This window comes from Lagenorhynchus albirostris, chromosome 1, assembly GCF_949774975.1.
Source record: "Lagenorhynchus albirostris chromosome 1, mLagAlb1.1, whole genome shotgun sequence".
In the NCBI taxonomy this organism is placed as follows: domain Eukaryota; kingdom Metazoa; phylum Chordata; class Mammalia; order Artiodactyla; family Delphinidae; genus Lagenorhynchus; species Lagenorhynchus albirostris.
The window spans coordinates 110,375,277-110,393,887 of NC_083095.1; the positions used below are offsets into that span (position 1 = coordinate 110,375,277).

At 38.7% G+C, this 18,611-nt stretch overlaps 1 pseudogene; it reads left to right on the forward strand.

Moving 5' to 3' along the window:
* Window positions 1–8,133: 8,133 nt before the first annotated feature.
* LOC132520953 (RAD52 motif-containing protein 1-like) overlaps window positions 8,134–18,611 on the forward strand; it is a 50,370-nt pseudogene continuing 39,892 nt past the window's right edge.

Here is an 18,611-nt window from a genome sequence, read left to right on the forward strand (position 1 = left end):
TGAACCTGGGCCCCCTGCATTGGGAACTGGGAGTCTTAACCACCAGGGAAGTCCCTTAGCAATTTTTCTTAGGTGGTTTGTGCTTTTTTGTGTCTTACCTAAGAAATCTTTGTCTGAGACCCCATTGTCTAACCCAAAATCACAACGATTTTCTCCTATGTTTTCTTCCAGAAGTTGTATAGTTCCATTTAGGTCTATGATTCATTTTGAGTTAATTTTCATATATGTTTTGAGGGAAGGGTCAACTTTCATTTTTTTGCAGTTTAAAAAACTATTTCTGTAGGACCCTATTGTGACAGTTTATTACGCAACTTACTGCACCTTAAATTGTGCCATCACGCCTCCAATATGGCAAGCTAATAGAAACTTTCTGTTATGCCAAGGCTAGGTGAGGGGATTGCATGAGATTAGTATGCAGAAAGGGCCCTGCATTTAGCACTCTATTCCAGCCATCTTAGGTCAGCTGACAAATGAGTGTCTTCACCACACCATCACACATTGTTCACTGCTCTAGCCTCATCTTCTTCAGCCTCCCACAGCATCTGCCACAATTGCGATCCCTGTCTTGTCAGGTAGATGCCCTCCTCTATGGATATTAAAAATTATTTCCCTATGTAACTACAATACTGTTAACACACAGTATTGAAGAAATTAAATTCCTACACAGTAATATTACCTAATAAAGACTTGCTCTTCAAATTTCCCCAATTGTCTCTCTCATATAATATCATTTCTTTTAACAGCTTTTTGAGGTATCATTGACATACAGTAATCTGTTTTCACACACACATACATACACACCATGAAGACATCACCAAAATCAAAATGTCCATCACATCAGAAAGTTTCTTAATGTCTCTTTATAATTCTTCCTTCGTATCGTTCCTTGCCCTTCCCAATCGCCATGCAACCATTGATCTGCATTCTGTTTGCATTTTCTAGAATTTTATGTAAATAGAATCATACACTGTATACTTTTTTCTAACTGGCTTCTAACTCAGCATGATTATTTTAATCTTCATCCATATTGATGTGTATATCAGTAATTCATTTCTGTTTATTGCTGAATAGTATTCCAGTATATGGATGTACCCCAATTTATCTATTCACCATTGATGGACATGTGAGTTGTTTCAGTCTTTGTCTATAACAGATAATATTGCTATGAATATTTGTTTACAAGTTTTTGTATGGATGTATACTTCCATTTCTCTTGGGTAAATACCTGCAAGTAGAATGGCTTGATCATTGGTAAGTGTATGTTTTATTTTTTAAAAAAATACCTGTTTTCCATACTGGTCTGATCATTTTACATCTCTACCAGCAGTGTATGAGAGTTGCATTTTCTTCACATTGCGGCCAACACTTGCTATGCTCAGTATTTTTAATTTTAGATAGTTTAATAGGTGTGTAGTTGTATTTCACTGTAGTATCCCTAATGATTAATCATGTCAAACATCTATTCATATGCTTATTTTCCATGTGTATATCTTTGAATCTTTTATCTATATTTTTCTGGAGTTTTGAGAGTTCTTTATGTATTCTGGAAATTAGTCTTTTATCCAATATATAAGTTGCTAAGCATTTTTTCCCATTCTGTGACTCATCTTTTCGTTCTCTCAGGAGTGTCTTTTGCAGGGCAGAAATTTTTAATTTTGATGGTGTCTAATTTATCTATTTTTTCTTTTATGCATTATGTTTTTGGTGTTGTATCTAAGAAATTTTGCCTAACTCAAGGTCATAAAATTTTTCACCTTTTTTCTTCTAGAAGTTTTATGTTTACATTTAGATCTCTGAACCGGTTTCAGTTCATTTCTGTATATGGTTTGGATGGAAGTTCTTTTTTTTTTTTTTTTTTGCGCACCTGGATATTCAATTGTTCCAGCATCATTTGTTGAAAAGACTATCGTTTCTCCACTTAAATGCCTTTGAACCTGAAAGTCAGTTGTCCACATCTCTCTACTTTTGAACTTTCCATTCTGTTCCTTTGATTTTTTTTTGTCTGTCTTTACCCTACTATCACAATGTCTTGAAAGTATAGCTTCATAACCCTTGAAATCAGTTACTGTAAGTTCTTCAACTTTGTTCTTTTTCAACGTTGTTTTAGTTATTCTAAATTTTATTTCCATATGAATTTTAGAATTAGCTTGTCAATTTCTATAGAAAAGCCTACTGGGATTTTGATCTATAAATCAATTTGGGGAGAATTGATGTCTTAACAATATTGAACCTTCTGATCCATGAATACATTATATCTCTCCATTTATTTAGGTCTTCCTTAATTTCCCCCAGCAATATTTTTCAGTTTTCAGTGTGCAAGTCTTTTACATCTTTTGTCAGATTTATTTAAGTATTTTATATGTTTGATTCTATTATAAGTAGTATTAAAAAACTTTGATCTCTGATTGTTGGTTGAGATAAATTAATCTTTTTGTATGTTGATCTTGTACGCTGCAAACTTGATAAACTCGTTTATTAGTTCCAGTAGCATTTTTGTAATTTCTATCAGGTTTTCTACATAATCATGTTATCTGCAAATAAAGATAGTTCTACTTCTTCCTTTCCATTCTGAATATATATCTCTTATTTTTTGTTGCCCTATTGCACTGGCTAGAACCTTCAGTGCAATGTCAAATAGAAGTAATGAGAGTAGACATCCTTGCTTTTGTCCTGATCCTGGGGAGAAAGTACTTTGTCCTTCACCATTAAATACGATGTTAGGTTTTTTTGTAGAAGTCATTTATCAAGTTCAGGAAGTCTCATTCCATTCCTATTCTACTGAGAGTTTTTTTTTCTTTAATCAGGAATGGATGTTAGATTCTCTTTTCTTGCATCTATTGCAATGATTATGTGATTTTTCCCTTCTTTTCTTAATTTGTTTATTTATTTTTGGCTGCATTGGGTCTTCATTGCTGCATGCAGGCTTTCTCTAGTTGTGGTGAGCAGGGACTAAACTTCGTTGCAGTATGCCGGCTTCTCATTGCGGTGGCTTCTCTTGTTGCAGAGCACAGGCTCTAGGTGAACAGGCTTCACTAGTTGTGGCACATGGGCTCAGTATTTGTGGCTCACAGGCTCTAGAGCACAGGCTCAGTAGCTGTGGTGCACGGGCTTAGTTGCTCCGTGGCATGTGGGATCTTCCAGGACCAGGGCTGAAACCCATGTCCCCTGCACTGGCAGGTGGATTCTTAACCACTGCCCCACCAGAGATGTCCTGATTTTTCTTTTTTATAGTGTACTAAGTTAGGTAAATTGATTTTCAAATATTAAACCAACCTTTCTTTCCTGAGATAAACCCCACTTGGTCATGATGTATCATCTTTTTATATATTACTGGATTTGATATGCTAAAATTTTATTAAGAATTTTTGTCTCTGTGTTCATGTGAGATATTGGCCTATAGTTTTCTTGTAATGTCATTGTCTAATTTTGATACGGTGAAAGTTGGCCATATAAAAAAGTTGGGAAATATTCCCTTCTCTTCAACTTTCTGGTAAAGTTTTTGTAGCATTGGCATTATTTTATTCCTTAAATGTTCAGTAGAATTTATCAGTTAAGCCACCTGAATTTGAAGCTTTCTTTGTTGGAAGGCTTTAAACTGCACATCCAATTTCTTTAATACCTTTATTCTTTAATAAACTTTAGTAGTGCATGTCTTTCAAGGAATTTGTCCATTTCATCTTGAATTTATTGGTATAAAGTATTCTATAATATTCTCTTATTATCCTTTTAATATCTATAGTATTTTTCTGTTTTCCATTTTATTTATTTCTACCTTGATCTTTATTGTGTTCTTTCTTCTCTTACTCTGTGATTAATTTGCTCTCGTTTTCCCAGATTAAGGTGGAAGTTGAGGAAGCTGAGTACAGCGTTAGCAATATCCCACATGTTGACATATTATGTTTTCAGTTTCAGTGAATTCAAAATACTTTCTGATTTCCCTTTTGATTTCTTCTTTGACCACAAAGTTATTCAGAAGAGTGTTCTTTGGTTTCCAAATATTTGGAACTTTTTCAGATTTGTTAATTTCTAATTTATTTCCATTGTGTTCAGAGACATATACTGAATGACTAAAATCCTTTAAAAAAATTTTTAAGTATTTTAAAAAATTTATTATTTTGCTGCGTTGGGTCTTTGTTGCTTCGCCTGGGCTTTCTCTAGTTGTGGCAAGCAGGGGCTGCTCTTCGTTGCAGTGCATTGGCTTCTCATCGGATAAATTCTCTTGTTACAGAGCACAGGCTCCAGGTGCGTGGGCTTCAGTAGTTGTGGCACACAGACTTTAGAGTGCAGGCTCAGTGGTTGTTGGCTATGGACTCAGTTGCTCCACGGCATGTGGGATCTTCCCGGGTCAGGGATCAAACCTGTGTCCCCTGCATTGGCAGGCAGATTCTTAACCACTGAACCACCAGAGAAGTCCCTATTCCTGTATTCTTAATCTTCTGTGTAGATCCATATTCCAATCTGGTGTCATTTTCCTTCTGCTTAAAAATACTTATTTTAAAATTTCTTATAGTGAAATTCTACTAGTAATGAATTCTTTCAGCTTTTGTATGTCTGAGGTAGCCTTTATTTTGCTTTTGCTTTGGCAGATCTGGGTATAAAATTCTAGCTTGATAGAATTCAATTCACTACTTTAAAGATGTTATTCCACTGAGATCTCATTTACATTGTTTCCAACAAAAATTCTGCTGTCATTGTTTTCTTTCTTCCTCTGCATGTATTGTGTAGTTTTTTCCTCTGGCTGCTTTTAAATTTTTCTCTTTATTGCTGGTTCTGGGCAATTTGATTATTTTTTGTGCCTTTGTGTAGTTTTGTCCATGTTTCTTATGCTTAAATTTCATTGATCTTCTTGAGTTTGTGGCTTTGTAGTGTTTACCAATTTGGGAAAATTATGGCTATTATTTCTTCAAATTTTTGTATTTCTCCTCTCCTTCATGGACTCTAAGTACACATGTATTAGGCCACTTGAAGTTGTTGCACAGCTCACTGATGCTCTATTCATTTTTGTTGTTGTTTTGTTTTGTTACTCTTTTTGTTTCATTTTGGATAGTTTCTCTTACTATGCCTTAATGCTCACTTACCATTTCTTCTGCAGTGTCTAATCTCCCATTAAGCTCGTTCAATATCTTTTTCATTTGCACATGGTTTTTAACCTCTAGAAGCTCAATTTGGGTCTGTTTTACATTTTCCATGCCTATACTTAACATTTTCAGTGTATAGTCTGAGTTTTTTTAACATATGAAATACAGTTATAATAACTTTTTAAATATTCTTTAACGTCAGTTCTAACATCTGTATAGATTTTACGTTAGTTCTGATTGATTGCCTTTTCTCCTCACTATGGGTCATATTTTCCTACTTCTTTGCATGCTTGACAATTTTTCATATGATCCCAGATATTGTGAGTTTTAGTTTATTGTGTACTATATGTATTTATATTCCTGTAAAATGCTTGGGCTTTGTTTTGGGTGAAATTAAGTTACTCAAAACAATTTTATTCTTTTAGGTCTAGCCTTTAAGATTTGTTGGGTAGGAGTCCAAGTACCCTTTAGTCTAGAGCACATTATTTGCAACTACTGAGACAAGTCCTTTCTGAGTATCATGAGGGTTTCCAGTCTGACTTGTAGGAACAGCTGTTATTCCTACAACCCTATGCGATATCCAGATATTCTTATTATTAATCCCTTCATGTGGTCCTTTTCCTGGCATCAAGTAATTCCTCACACAAATGTACTGACAAATACTTTGTTGAATTCTCAAGAGATCCCTCTGCATATCTCCAGAGTTCTTTGTCTGTGCACTTCTTTTCTCTCTGGTAGTCTGCTTTGTGAACTCTAGTTACCTTGGGTTTCCCAGACTGTCAGCTCCATTTCGTCAGTCAGGGAGTCCACCATTCTCTGCCTGGACTTCTCTTTCCTGTACGATGACCAGGGCACTCTCTCAGAGAAGTAAATTAGGGCAATTATAGGGATCACTTCATTTATTTCCCATTTCCTGGGGATCACTGAACTTTATTGCCTGAGGTCCAGTTTCTTGAAAACTGTTGTTTCATATGTTCTGTCTGATGTTTTCATTGTTTCAGGTGGGAGGTTAAATGGTCCTTGTAACTTCATCTTGACCAGAAGCCAATAACATTCCTTAAGTCTGTTTTGTTTTGATACAGGGTCCAATTAAAGATCAGGAATTGCATGTCATGCCTTTGTTTCCTTTAATCTGGAATATTTCCCTAGCACTTTTTTTTTGGTCTTTTATGACATTGGTGTTTTTGAAGAATCTAAGCCAGTTGTCGTGAAATTGCCCCACAATCAGTATTTGTCTGTTCCATCATTAGGTTCAAAGGAAATATTTTGGGGAAGGATACTATATAGGTGATGTATTCTTCATACTTCATCACTTCAGGTGTCCCAGTACTAAGTTTGATCACTTGATTAAGGTGGTATCTTCCATATCTCTCCATTGTAAAGTTGCTTTTCCCCTTGGTAATTGAAAAATAATATGTGGGGTGAAAGTTTGGGATCAGTGAAGATCCTACTTTCAAACACTCTTCACCCAACTGTGCATCAATGATAATCCTAGTGTGAATCGATTATTACATTGATAGATGCAAAATGACACTTTCCTAATTCTATCTTTCCTTTTGCATTTATTAGCTGACATTATTCTATAAAGAAGAGCTCCCCCACTTTTCATTTTGCATATCATTATGAACTCATGTGCTTTTTTTTTCAATTAACTATGTTATACCTTATAACTATGTTATACCTTTTGTCCAGATTTGGCCAATGCGATCTCTTTTATTGTTTAACCACACGATGCATTTTTATTACTAGAAGAATTTCTAATATATTACTACTCACAAATAGGACCTGAGAAAGGGACTCCAGAAGGTGCGGTCTTATTCAGACTCTTCTTAGAAGTCTGCCTTCTTCCTCTGTACTCTCAACCCAAAGTGAGGATTTCGGGTTGGAAGGGGATACTTCTGAATTAAACTACAGATCAGTGTCACCCAATTCTAATCCCTATTCCCTTTTTTCTAGGCATACCATATCTACTGCCATCCTAATCCTTCTGTTGGGCACATCTCTCCTCCTCTGTATTTATTTACAACAGTCAAGAGCAGCAATTGGCCAACCGGCCCCTATCCAGTTCTGCAGTCCATATGCCCAGGAACTCCTTTTTGCACTGGTCTGTGGTGGCCTTGGCCTACCTCTTCTACCTACTCAAGTAACTCTTTTACCACGAATTTAATTACCTGTGTTTCCATTTATAGGATCTTACCTAGCCGTATGGCCTGCTGCCTCTGCCAATTTAAAAATATTATTGAGGTTGTCTGAAAGACAGTCAAGCTGCATTGTGACAGCGAATGCCTGACAGACGTCACACGTTGTGGTGAGTCTCAATTGCAGGATAATAAATTTTTAATTATTTAATATTTTTATTTTTAATCAATGATGATACATTTTAAAATTCATGATGTAATTGCATTATTTCAATTCATACTTTCAGAGTTCCAGCTCCCTAAGTTTCTAAGAACTACTCCCTTGCTAAAAATCAGATTCTTGGTTACATTATTAAGCTAATAATATCTCAGTTACATTGTTAGCTTAATAATGTAACTGATCCGCATACATAAAGGAACAAGAGAAAGGAATGAAAGGGGGAAGGGAATTAACATTATGGCCTCATATCCTATGCTGTGCTCTGTGCAAATGAGAACTTATTGATATAGTGCATCACAGTTTGTAAACTGATTTTATATACATTAGGTCTCAAGTACCCTTTGTCTTATAGGACAGGTGTAAATATATGTTTGTTTATTTGTTTGTTTCTGCAATTTTATAAAGAGTACAAGTGATGCTGTTTTATGTCCTATTTGGAGCCTGAGAGTTTCGGGTTCCATAACCAGAAACTGCTACCTAGTCCTTCTAATGGAATGGAGAGCTAGCTTATTCTTAGACTGTCAAGCTCTGAACTTGCTCTGAATCTCAAGCTTTTCTATCCACAAAACAGTCAGGAGCTTTCAACTGTTTTTCTATATATTAGATTTATTGGCACTAACTTTTTAAAAAGCGCGGGCACGCGTTCTCTGGCGCAGTCCGCTTGCTCCCTGAGCCGCACACGCGCTGTGAAGATAGGATGGTGCAGCTGGTACCTTTTGCAGTTCCCATTGGGGGTGACAGAACCCTGCTGATGTGGGAGCTGAGCTCTCAACCCACAGCCGAGGCCTTGCAAATGAGACGAGCCGGAGCAGAGGGAAGGGTGGACGAAGCCGCCCCGCGCCCCAGTAACTGGGCTCCCCGGGGTACTGCTTCAATACCTCATCTGCCTGTGGTCTCCGCTGAGAGGAATCTTAGTTCTAGAGATGACCTGAGCAGTCAGCTCACCCCATAGACTTTTGAGGGATAGTTCCCAACAGAAGTCATTGCCTCCTAATGCTTCTCGAAGCTTAGGATTTCAGAGGGAAACTTGTTCATGAAATGAGAAGTGTTTGGAGTTCCAGGCTTACCACAGTTACCTGTGGCGAAGGGCTGGGGGAATATAAGGGAATGGGCGGTTTGCTTTCCTGGGCCTGAAATTTACTGCACTTCCTTAGCGTGGGACCGCCCTACAGCATTCTCTCTTCACAGTCTTCTCCCGGTTTGGCCTTCTGTATTCTGTCTGAGTCTTCCCAAACGCAGCAGTGGCCTGTCCTGGGTTCTATGCCATCATCAAGTTTTATTCAGCAAGGGATGCCCACAGAGCCCAAAAGGCATGCGACCAGAAGCAACTTTTTCACACATCTCCAGTGAAGATGGGTCCAAATGTGGAATTCCTCGCTCTACTGGGATGATGTGCTGAATTTAAAACTAATAGGCCATCGGGAATTCCCTGGTGGTCCAGTGGTTAGGACTCTGCACTTTCACTGCTGAGGGCCCGGGTTCAATCCCTGGTCTGGGAACTAAGATCCCATGGGGAAAAAAAAAAAAGGCCAGCGTTTCTACAGCACTGTGGTGTACAGAATGCTCTCAGATGCACTGCTCCACTGATCCCCCAGTTCCCCAGTTGTTTCTTTTTTGTTAGATGAATAAACTCGAACTCAGCATGGTTAAGTGACTTACTTAAGTTTCATGACAGTAAACGTGGAAACTAGAGGCCAAACCCAAACTTAACTGATGTTAAACCCCATGTCATTTTATGCTGCCCTTTAATTTAAGAAATCTTCACAAGAGTCTTCCTTATATTTACTTTTATGTTGATTTTAAATGTGTGAGGTTGACAATTTTTTATTTATTTATTTATTTATTTTTTGCTTCGTTGGGTCTTTTTGCTGCATGCCGGCTTTCTCTATTTGCGGCGAGCGGGGGTTGCTCTTCCTTGCCGTGCGTGGGCTTCTCATCGCGACGGTTTCTCTTGTTGTGGAGCACAGGTTCTAGGCACGCAGGCTTCAGTAGTTGTGTCTCACAGGCTCTAAGCACAGGCTCAGTAGTTGTGGCACACGGGCTTAGTTGCGTGGGCTTCTCATCGCGACGGTTTCTCTTGTTGTGGAGCACAGGTTCTAGGCACGCAGGCTTCAGTAGTTGTGTCTCACAGGCTCTAAGCACAGGCTCAGTAGTTGTGGCACACGGGCTTAGTTGCTTTGCGGCATGTGGGAACTTCCTGGACCAGGGATCAAACCCATGTCCCCTGCACTGTCAGGCAGACTCTTAACAATTGTGCCACCAGGGAAGTCCCGAGCTTGACAAACTTTGGTCAGATGTAAGATAAAGGAGGCTTCATTTCATCATCATCATCACTCTCAAGCTGCCTATTCAGAACTCCCTTCAGATTCCAGAAAATGGTTAAAATATTCTTTAATGCATTGTAGAAACCTTATTCCATATCAACATGCCATCCAATTTTACTTCCCCAGAATTAACATTTCATTATGTGCCTCCATTCAGCCACCATTCCTTTTTCAAGGACCATTTCAATTCCTCTGAATAAGTGAGTGAGGCTTAGATTTTCCAGACCTTTCCCTTTATAATTTTGTGTCTTCTCTGATTGGCTTCTTGCTCTAGCTACTTCCTACTGACCTTGCTGCCTCTTCTCACCCATATTTCTTTACTCACTGATTTCACCTACATTGAATCTGAGAACTCTCCTCAGCTGTGACTCCAGGTACACTACCTCCACCTCTGTAATCTGTTTAACACCCACTTCAATCCTGGCTGTACTCCCTGGGATTGAAATGATTTTGTGTCAGACATTCTTTAGTTTGCGGACCCTGCGACCATTTCACGTACCACTCAGATATTACAGATGGTCCTGGAAAGAGTATGAAACAGTTACTTGGTATCAGTTGTAAGTAATGAGTTCTTTTCTTATATTGGACATTAAGACCATTCCAGAGCGTAGGTTGTGAGATTTTCACAGCATAAAGCCCGTCACTGATAGAGTACTGAAGAAAATGTTCTACAAGTCTCTATAGAGTTGAGAGGAAAGGGCATTCGTATTAGATTTCTTTATTTAATGCAGAGCCTTAGTTTACTACCCACAACCCCGAAATTGTTTCCTTATTTACTTATGCGTTCTTTTTCAATTTTATTTATTTATTTATTTATTTGGTTGCACCGGCTCTCAGTTGCAGCAGGCAGGGTCCTTGGTTGCGACTCAAGGGCTCCCCAGTTGTGGCATGTGGGCTCCCCATTTGCAGTAGGCAGGCTCCTTCAGTTGTGGCTTGTAGTCTCCTTAAATGTGGCATGCGAACTCTTAGTTGCAGCATGCATGTGAGACCTAGTTCCCTGACCAGAGATCAAACCCGGGCCACCTGCATTGGGACCAAGGAGTCTTAACCACTGCACCAGCACGGAAGTTCCAATTATGTGTTATTTTATTCACTGGCAGGTATACATACTTCTTAGCTTTTTTCCCCTCTGTTTTTTATAAATACAGAAAAGAGAATAACATCTTAAAATAAAATGAGGAAAGGCCTAATGTATCTGAGTTTTCCTCAGTAGCATGAAGGGAAATGTTTGCCAGCAAGAACTGTGGCAAGGTTATCCCAGATGTGAACTGTCTCTACTACCCAGTGGCTCAGAGCCCTTCTGAAGCTTCCTAATTGTCCAAGACAGCTCCATTATGACTCACCGCACAGGACCTAGCGTCCCATGTGACACTCAACATTTAAAAATTAGTCTTCATTTCTCCTTCCCTGCAGGCAGCTTCAGTTGGAGAAAGTAATTTCATTTTATTATGTACTCATTCATTCCCTCAGTCAACAGACCATCACTCCTCTATTATATGACAATATCTATGCTTGTTTCTGGTAACAAGGAAAGAATAATACATGCTTCCTTCAAGCACTTAAGGAGCTCATAAACTAGTGACAGAGGAAGATGCACAAACAAATCAATAATGAATTAACAATGCTTTGACTTTATTTGTATTATTTGAATTTTTATGACTATATTTATATACTATACCCTGTTCAAAATGGAAATAGACATTTAAGAAAGAACTAGTGATGTAAAAAAATCCACAGTAATATGTAAGTTCTTTAGAGAGTTAAGAATGGAAATATTTGCACTCTCAAAGAAGCTTGTTAATGCAGATGAACCTCTGATTCTTTTCGTTGCTTCATGTACATTTATAGAGGTAGAAGTATTCCCTCTTCTAACAGGGGTTAGTAACTTGGAGAGGGAGTGCTACAGATTAAGGTCCTAATTCAGTGGCAGGTCCATCTTATCTCCTCTTCACGTCATATTCTCAAGCAGGAGCTACAGGATGAGACGAGTAAAACAGTCCATTCCTTTGCTTACACCCAGCCCCATAATAGGCTTCTGCTGGGCTTCCTTGGTTTCTTTCATCATAACTTTCACCACCACAGGTCAGGGAACCTTCTGGTTAATCAGGGGCCCTGGAAATGATGCAGAAAAGTACTGACTTAAAAATAATAAATAACATTTATTTAGGGCTCACTGTGAACTCGTTGCTTAAAATGTCCTACTTAATCTTCACAACCACTCTATAATATTGGTATTGATAAATCTCAGGTATATCCAAAATAAGTCTCTATGTAGGGTTGTGATATTTTTAGGTCTTTTATGTCTTTAGGTTCATCTTGGCACCAGACATAAGGCGGTTCAACATAATATGCTTGCCCTAAACAGCTCCAGATGCCAAGAATTGGCAAATTACTACTTTGATTTCCATGGGTGTTCAAAAAGGATCATCAAGGTAAACTCTGTAGACTTTCTTTCACTAACAAGACTCCTTTCAACACTGAACTCCTAGACTTTAGAGAGAAGAATAGAACAGGGCTATGGGGAGGAAATGTGGGAGGCTTCCACATGGAAGTATCTGAGCATTGGCCTACCACCTAGAATTAGTGCTAATCTCAATGACTTGGATGGTGGTGTCCATAATTTTCTCCAGTATTTGTATGGTATATCATAAAGAAATAGTGGTCCATATCTAGTGATTCATTTGCAAGTCTCAGTTGATTTTGAAGGAATAGCATACCTAAACTATTACCTGGGATAGCTGCAGTTTAGTTTTTATTTCTAACAACAGTATATGTTGAAGTCTAGCCTTTAATTCAAAATCCTAACAGCTTCGGGATCTTTCTAACCTTGAAGAAAGGGAAAATGAAGATATTGTGACACCACTTCAGAAGCAAAGCCTGAAGTTCTTCTGTGCTTTAGAGGTGGTGTTGCCCTCCCAGAAGTGCAGGAGTCCCTGAGTTGGCATGGCTGAGGAACCTTTGGATAAGTTGGAGGAAGGTCTGCTTTCCAGTATGTGTGTGTGTGGGGAGGTGAGGGAGTGGGATTTCTCTTTTTTCCTTTCTTTCTGAAACTCAACTTTTCAGATACATCATCATCTTTTCTAAGCAACTAAAGCCCTGGGCAGAATTGTTCTGCCCGACAATATAGGTTTTTATCTTAGGCAATACCTGACAACACCTTAAACTTTAGAATTTTAGAACTCGCTGCCTGCCAAGAAGCTTAGGAGGAGGGAAAATTAGGTTTTTTTGTTTTGTTTTTTTGTTGTTGTTTTTTTTGTTAATAATTTGTTTTGGGCTAAAATAGTCCTTCAAATGCACATATCTCCTGGCCTTCAGTTATCCCAACAAAATCTTCGTTTAAAGATTGAAATAAACTCATGTGTAAATGTTCAGTCCTTTGCCTCCTATAAAAGGGCTTGAGCAGAATAAGTAAACGTAGATCCCTAGAAAGGGGATTCCGATTGGTATTGAGTTTTTTCCTAGAATCCATGGCACTTGGGCTTAGGGTTTTAAGTCGGAGGCAGGGCTGTTAGCGAATAGGGTGGAGGAGGCTCCACCATTCACCTGAGTGGGTGATGGTTGAGTAGAGTCCAGATCATCTGCACTACAATCAAAGCTATCTCACTGTATGAGTCCAGCCCTTGACGCAGAGGATAGCAGGGTCTGTAGCAGTGTAGCCTCAGCTTGTCCATTTGAAATCTGTGAGTAATGTGAGATTTGTGCCACGTTCTTGGTTTACATTTCCCATCTAATATTTTAGGAACTTCCAGAATAGATCTGAGCAGTAAAAATATGCCATGCCAGGGTATACCTGCAACGGAGACATTCACCCGTACCCCAGTATTGTGCCTGCCCTTAATCACTAAGGTAATGATCTAAGAATCACAGATGCATTTTTAGTTTTAAACATATAACCTAGAAATCAGTTATTCATATAGGCATTTAAAATTCATCTGTTTTGGTTGGATTTAGGGTCATTATCATTACATATGAAAAGGAAGGTAACCCAGAAGCTTGCTATTCAGAAAGCTATGACAGATGCATTCCAGAAATTGCTGATTGTGGTTTTTAGGTAAGACCTTTCTGAATGTCGTTGAAGTGCTTCAGTTTCAGTGAGCAAATAAATTTACTTGAAAAGTTAATTGGATGAAACTAATGGTTATCTAAAACATTACATATTCTTTCATTCACCAGATGCTTTCACAGCAGCAGTCTTACATTTGTTCTTTGTGGCATTTATGAGAAAGATGACAGCACATATTATTGTCCCCAGTGTTTAGATGTAGAATGACTGGCCTCAGTTCATACAGAAAGTGTTTGATCCAGTTCTTCCTCAATTGCTTGCTTATCATACAGAATAGGGTAGTGATTATAAGCTTTGGACACCTGTGTTTGAGTCCTAACTTTGTCTCTTAGATTTTGTTGCTGTAGCAATTTTAGGTTTTTCCAGCCAGAGACATTTGAAGGTATTTAATATCTCTAAGCTGCAATTTCTTTATCTGCAAATAGGGTTAGTAATTCAGCTTACCACCAAATCGGGGATATTGTAAGAGTAAATGAGGTGATGAATATAAAAAGCTTAGAGCTATGCCTGAAACATAGTAAGCAGACAAAGTATATTGACTATTATTTTTACCGTTGTTTTCTTGTTGAAGAGTTTATTAGATTAGGTTTTTGGAATCAGTTTAATTTCAGTTTTCATTTCTGATATATTGGGTGAATATCATTCTTATATAATAATCAGCTACGTTTTTGTGAGTCTTGAAATTGGTCATGCCATTGAATAGCGTTGATTGTGTTCCCTATCGAGTTATACAACGGTGAGAATGTCACAGGCTGTGCCCAAAGGAAACTTTATGATTAGTAGATTCCCGGAACAGAATTGCTCCCCTGCTTCACAGCCCTGCAGGCTGAGAGACTGAGAAATCCTAGCTAAGTTGTCAGAGAGATTATTTGCTTGTAAGAGTTGACCCTGGATTGGTCTTGGCCTTCCAGCCTGGGCAGTCCTTCCAGTGAAGTTTGACTTCCCTGGTCATCAGGCAGAATCTCCATCCGCTGTCAACTCTGGGTAACAACCTTTAAGAACCAAACTAATTGCCTGGGTTGTTTGTGCCTAATATGCCAAGGTACTCCTTATATGTACGCAAAACCCCTTAGACCAAAAAGCCTGGTGGCTCTAGCTTGCCTTGAGGCAAGCTGTATTGTCCAAAGGGTACATGGGCCAGTTTCTGCCAGTAGAGTGTTCAAATGCTCTGTCTGTCTGTCTCTGTCTCCAAAGCTTTGTTCATTGTATCTGGTAGAATTGTTCATTGTATCTGGTAGAATTTGGTCCCAAGGAGTAGACACTTGTCAAAGTTGATACTTCTTATATATGTTTTCACAAATAATTATAATAAAAACTGACGTGTCAGATGAGGGAACTTCTAGGAAAATGCTCTTATTTTCTGCTTTTAGAAGTCAAAAGAATGTCTAATTATTCGGTGCTACCATTGTATATAGGAAGTTTTAGAACAAGAACACTTCTGAATTGATCCTTGTTAACTTTATTACAGAAAGTGGTAAAACAGCTGTGGCATATAGACCCTGTGAAGATGTCACAGATGCTAGAACCAAAGAGGAACTACAGGATTTAATTCAAGTATGTGGAGATAAAAGCTCAAGAGGTACATAGCCAGTGTAGCCATAATTCAAAACAACCAGCAGGATTTGGAAGACTTCAGCATGTCTACTCAGCCCTGTCTTCCTTAGGGAAATGTGAAACTCTGAAAGTAGTTTTGAGGCAGGGAATTTCTAGTACTTCTCCAAGTCCCGAGCCTTGTCTCTGGTCCCTATTTGAAGTTTGGAGAGCAGGATTGAGGGCCACCAGTGTACGTCTACGGTTGTGGACACAGGAGAAGACACAGGCCTTTTAGAACTCCCCTCAAATAGAATTGCAGGGACTTGGGAACAAAGTAACTATGGTCTTAAGTGTGATTATGCTACACTGTTTAAAAACTATTCATGCCTTTCAAGTAAGGTATATTACCCAGATCTCAACATCTCATATATATCTTGTGTTAAATCTTTTGCCAAAGAACCTTTCTGTAAACGAGTTATATGGATACCTCGAATTAGGGATTAAGTTGTCAACGTAATTTCTGAAAGAAAACATTAGTGTACTGCATATAGGATTTTTATTTAAAAGGAGCAAAAAATGTGTTTCATGTCACTGAGAGCTTAATTTGGGGCTAGATTTCTGATTATTTAACTCACCCCAATGTTGCAAAGTTTGTTTTAAAGGGAAGAAAGTAGAGAAAGAAAAGGTGGTTATGTTGTGAAAATGAAAAAAAATTGAAAGTTTTTCCTGTACACACTAATTATTTTAATTTTAATTCAATTTAAATCAGTCAAGGAAACTTCAAACGTATCCATGTTTGGGCTATAAGAAGTCTAGCTTCCTGTGAAATGTGAGAGGAAAGGATTCCGTATTGATACTAAAGATTTTGGAAACCTGATTATAACAACATATCCACTCCTAAATGAGGCCAATCTTGGAATCAGTTCCATTTAGAAACCATTATGTGTTAGGCAGTGGAGATAAGATGAAGCTCCTTCTCTCTTGGAGTTTAGGTGTTAAAGGTGTACCAGACAATTAAAAATGACTAAAATTAAATAGATTGTGGAAAGGACTGTGAAGAAAGTAAACTGGTGCTAGTTACAGTATTTCAAGAAAATTACTTAATATGCTGACTTTAACATTCTAAGTGTCTTCTCCATGTGTTCACACAGGGTAGACCTCTGAAAAGTGACACTGTAGTTTTTTCTAGATTAATGGCTCTGTTGAGAGAAGGTAGGATGGGGGAAGTCTTCCCATGCCAATGTAAAGGGCCATTCACTTGGTTTTAAACTCTCTTTCCCAGAATGAATTGCTCACCTGCCCCAAACCCCTCCTACAGAAGTTCTTGAGTCATCACTGATTTAGTCGTAACCCCTAAGAACACAGTTGTGAATGTATAATGAGACGTGAATACTGAGAGTTTGGAGGAAATGGCAACATTTTAGCATAATTGTAAGGAGTGTCCCCCTCCCGCCACCCTAACTGGTGCTCATTTGGCAGGTCAGCTACTTTTCTTGTCAGCCGTGTGGCCAAAGGCAGGAAGAATGTCTCTCAGACTTCAGCTTTCAGGAGGAAGTGTTCAGATTGCCAGAACTGGACTAGCACTTTTGAATTTCCCAGAATGCCAGGTCCTGTGGTTTCCTCGGGAAGCTCTGCATCCTTCCCAACCCCCCTCCACCCCTGGGCTGCTGGAGACACCCATTAGGATGGCTCAAATGTGAACAATGGCAAGAACAAATTCTGTAGGGGCGGTGGAATAACTTGTTCACAGCATAGGCCTGGTCCTGTTGGTATTAGGATTCTTTAATTTTGGCATCCTAGGATAGCAGCTCTTTTTAGTCCTGAGAATGAACAGCTCAGGGGTGTACAACAATTCAGATGAAACTAACTAATATTCAATGACTATCTCTCACTACTCAGTTGTTTATTTCTATTAGTCATTATTCTCCTGGTTTTAGCTCTGATGTGGGGATTACAGAGGAGTCAACATTTAAATCTTCATAATCTGTGTATTTGTAGCTTCAGTATCATTACTGACCCATAGTTTTTTATGGTTTGGGAAGAGTTATTGATTTCATGTATCATGTAAAGGATTCACAATGATGATAGAGCAGCTAAGATTACAATAATGGCTGGTAAATTGTTCACATTTTCTCTACCTTTGCATCTATTGTATATATATGAGTTAGTTTAGATGTCAATATTAGTGAAATAATATAGAGGACTAGAGAACTTATTTTAAAAATCACTATTGTGTGATGATGAAAATGTAAAGTTCTTCCATAATCGGTGATGTTGTGTCTTGAGAGCCTAGATGAAATTGGTATGCCTTAGTATTATACAGGATTTTAGCCTATGATTTAACTTTGACAAAGCTACATCACTTTTTACTTTTATCTCATTTATTGAGAAAGACATAATTGTTATGCTTTTGGCTCCAAACTGCTTGAAAAGGACTTGAGTCCTTCCTTATTTTACATTTACATAGGTAGGATCTTCAAACATACGATATGGTGGAGGGCATTCGTGTAACCATCCTAGGTTAGGAGTAGCAGTTTCCACTGCTAAGACTTCTTGTTTAGACGCAAATGCTTTTCAAAAAATGAAGATTATTAGCATTACCGCTGCTACTGAGATGAATGAGCCAAAGACAAAATACTTCGTGTTGTGTGTGCCTCAGGGTACTCAGACTAATGTAGTGACATCCCTGAGAGGCCAAGAAAGTGCTGCAGGAAGTCATATTTACTACTACAAGTATACTTGTAAAGTGAATTTTTGCTCATGCTGAGTTAACTGTATAACCTGAGAATAGTGGGAATCAGTGTAGGAAGCCTCCTATAATAGTGAAGACTGCTCCCATGGACATTAGGTCATGGAAGTGTGCTACTACATAGTATGTATCCTAGAGGACAATGTCTGGGGATGAGTTGGCTAAGATGATTCCTGTCAAACCACCTACTGTAAAAAGAAAAACTAAAGCCTAAAACTCATAATATAGTGGGAGGTAATACAGTATTACCTCCGTGAAGAGTTGCTAACCAGGGACTTCCCTGGTGACGCAGTGGTTAGGAATTCGCCTGCCAATGCAGGGGACACGGGTTCGAGCCTTCGTCTGGGAAGATTACACATGCCGCGGAGCAAAAAGCCCGTGCGACGCAACTACTGAGCCTGCCCTCTAGAGCCCGCAAGCCACAACTACTGAAGCCCACGTGCCTAGAGGCCGTGCTCTGCAACGAGAGAAGCCACTGCAATGAAAAGGCCGCGCACTGCAACGAA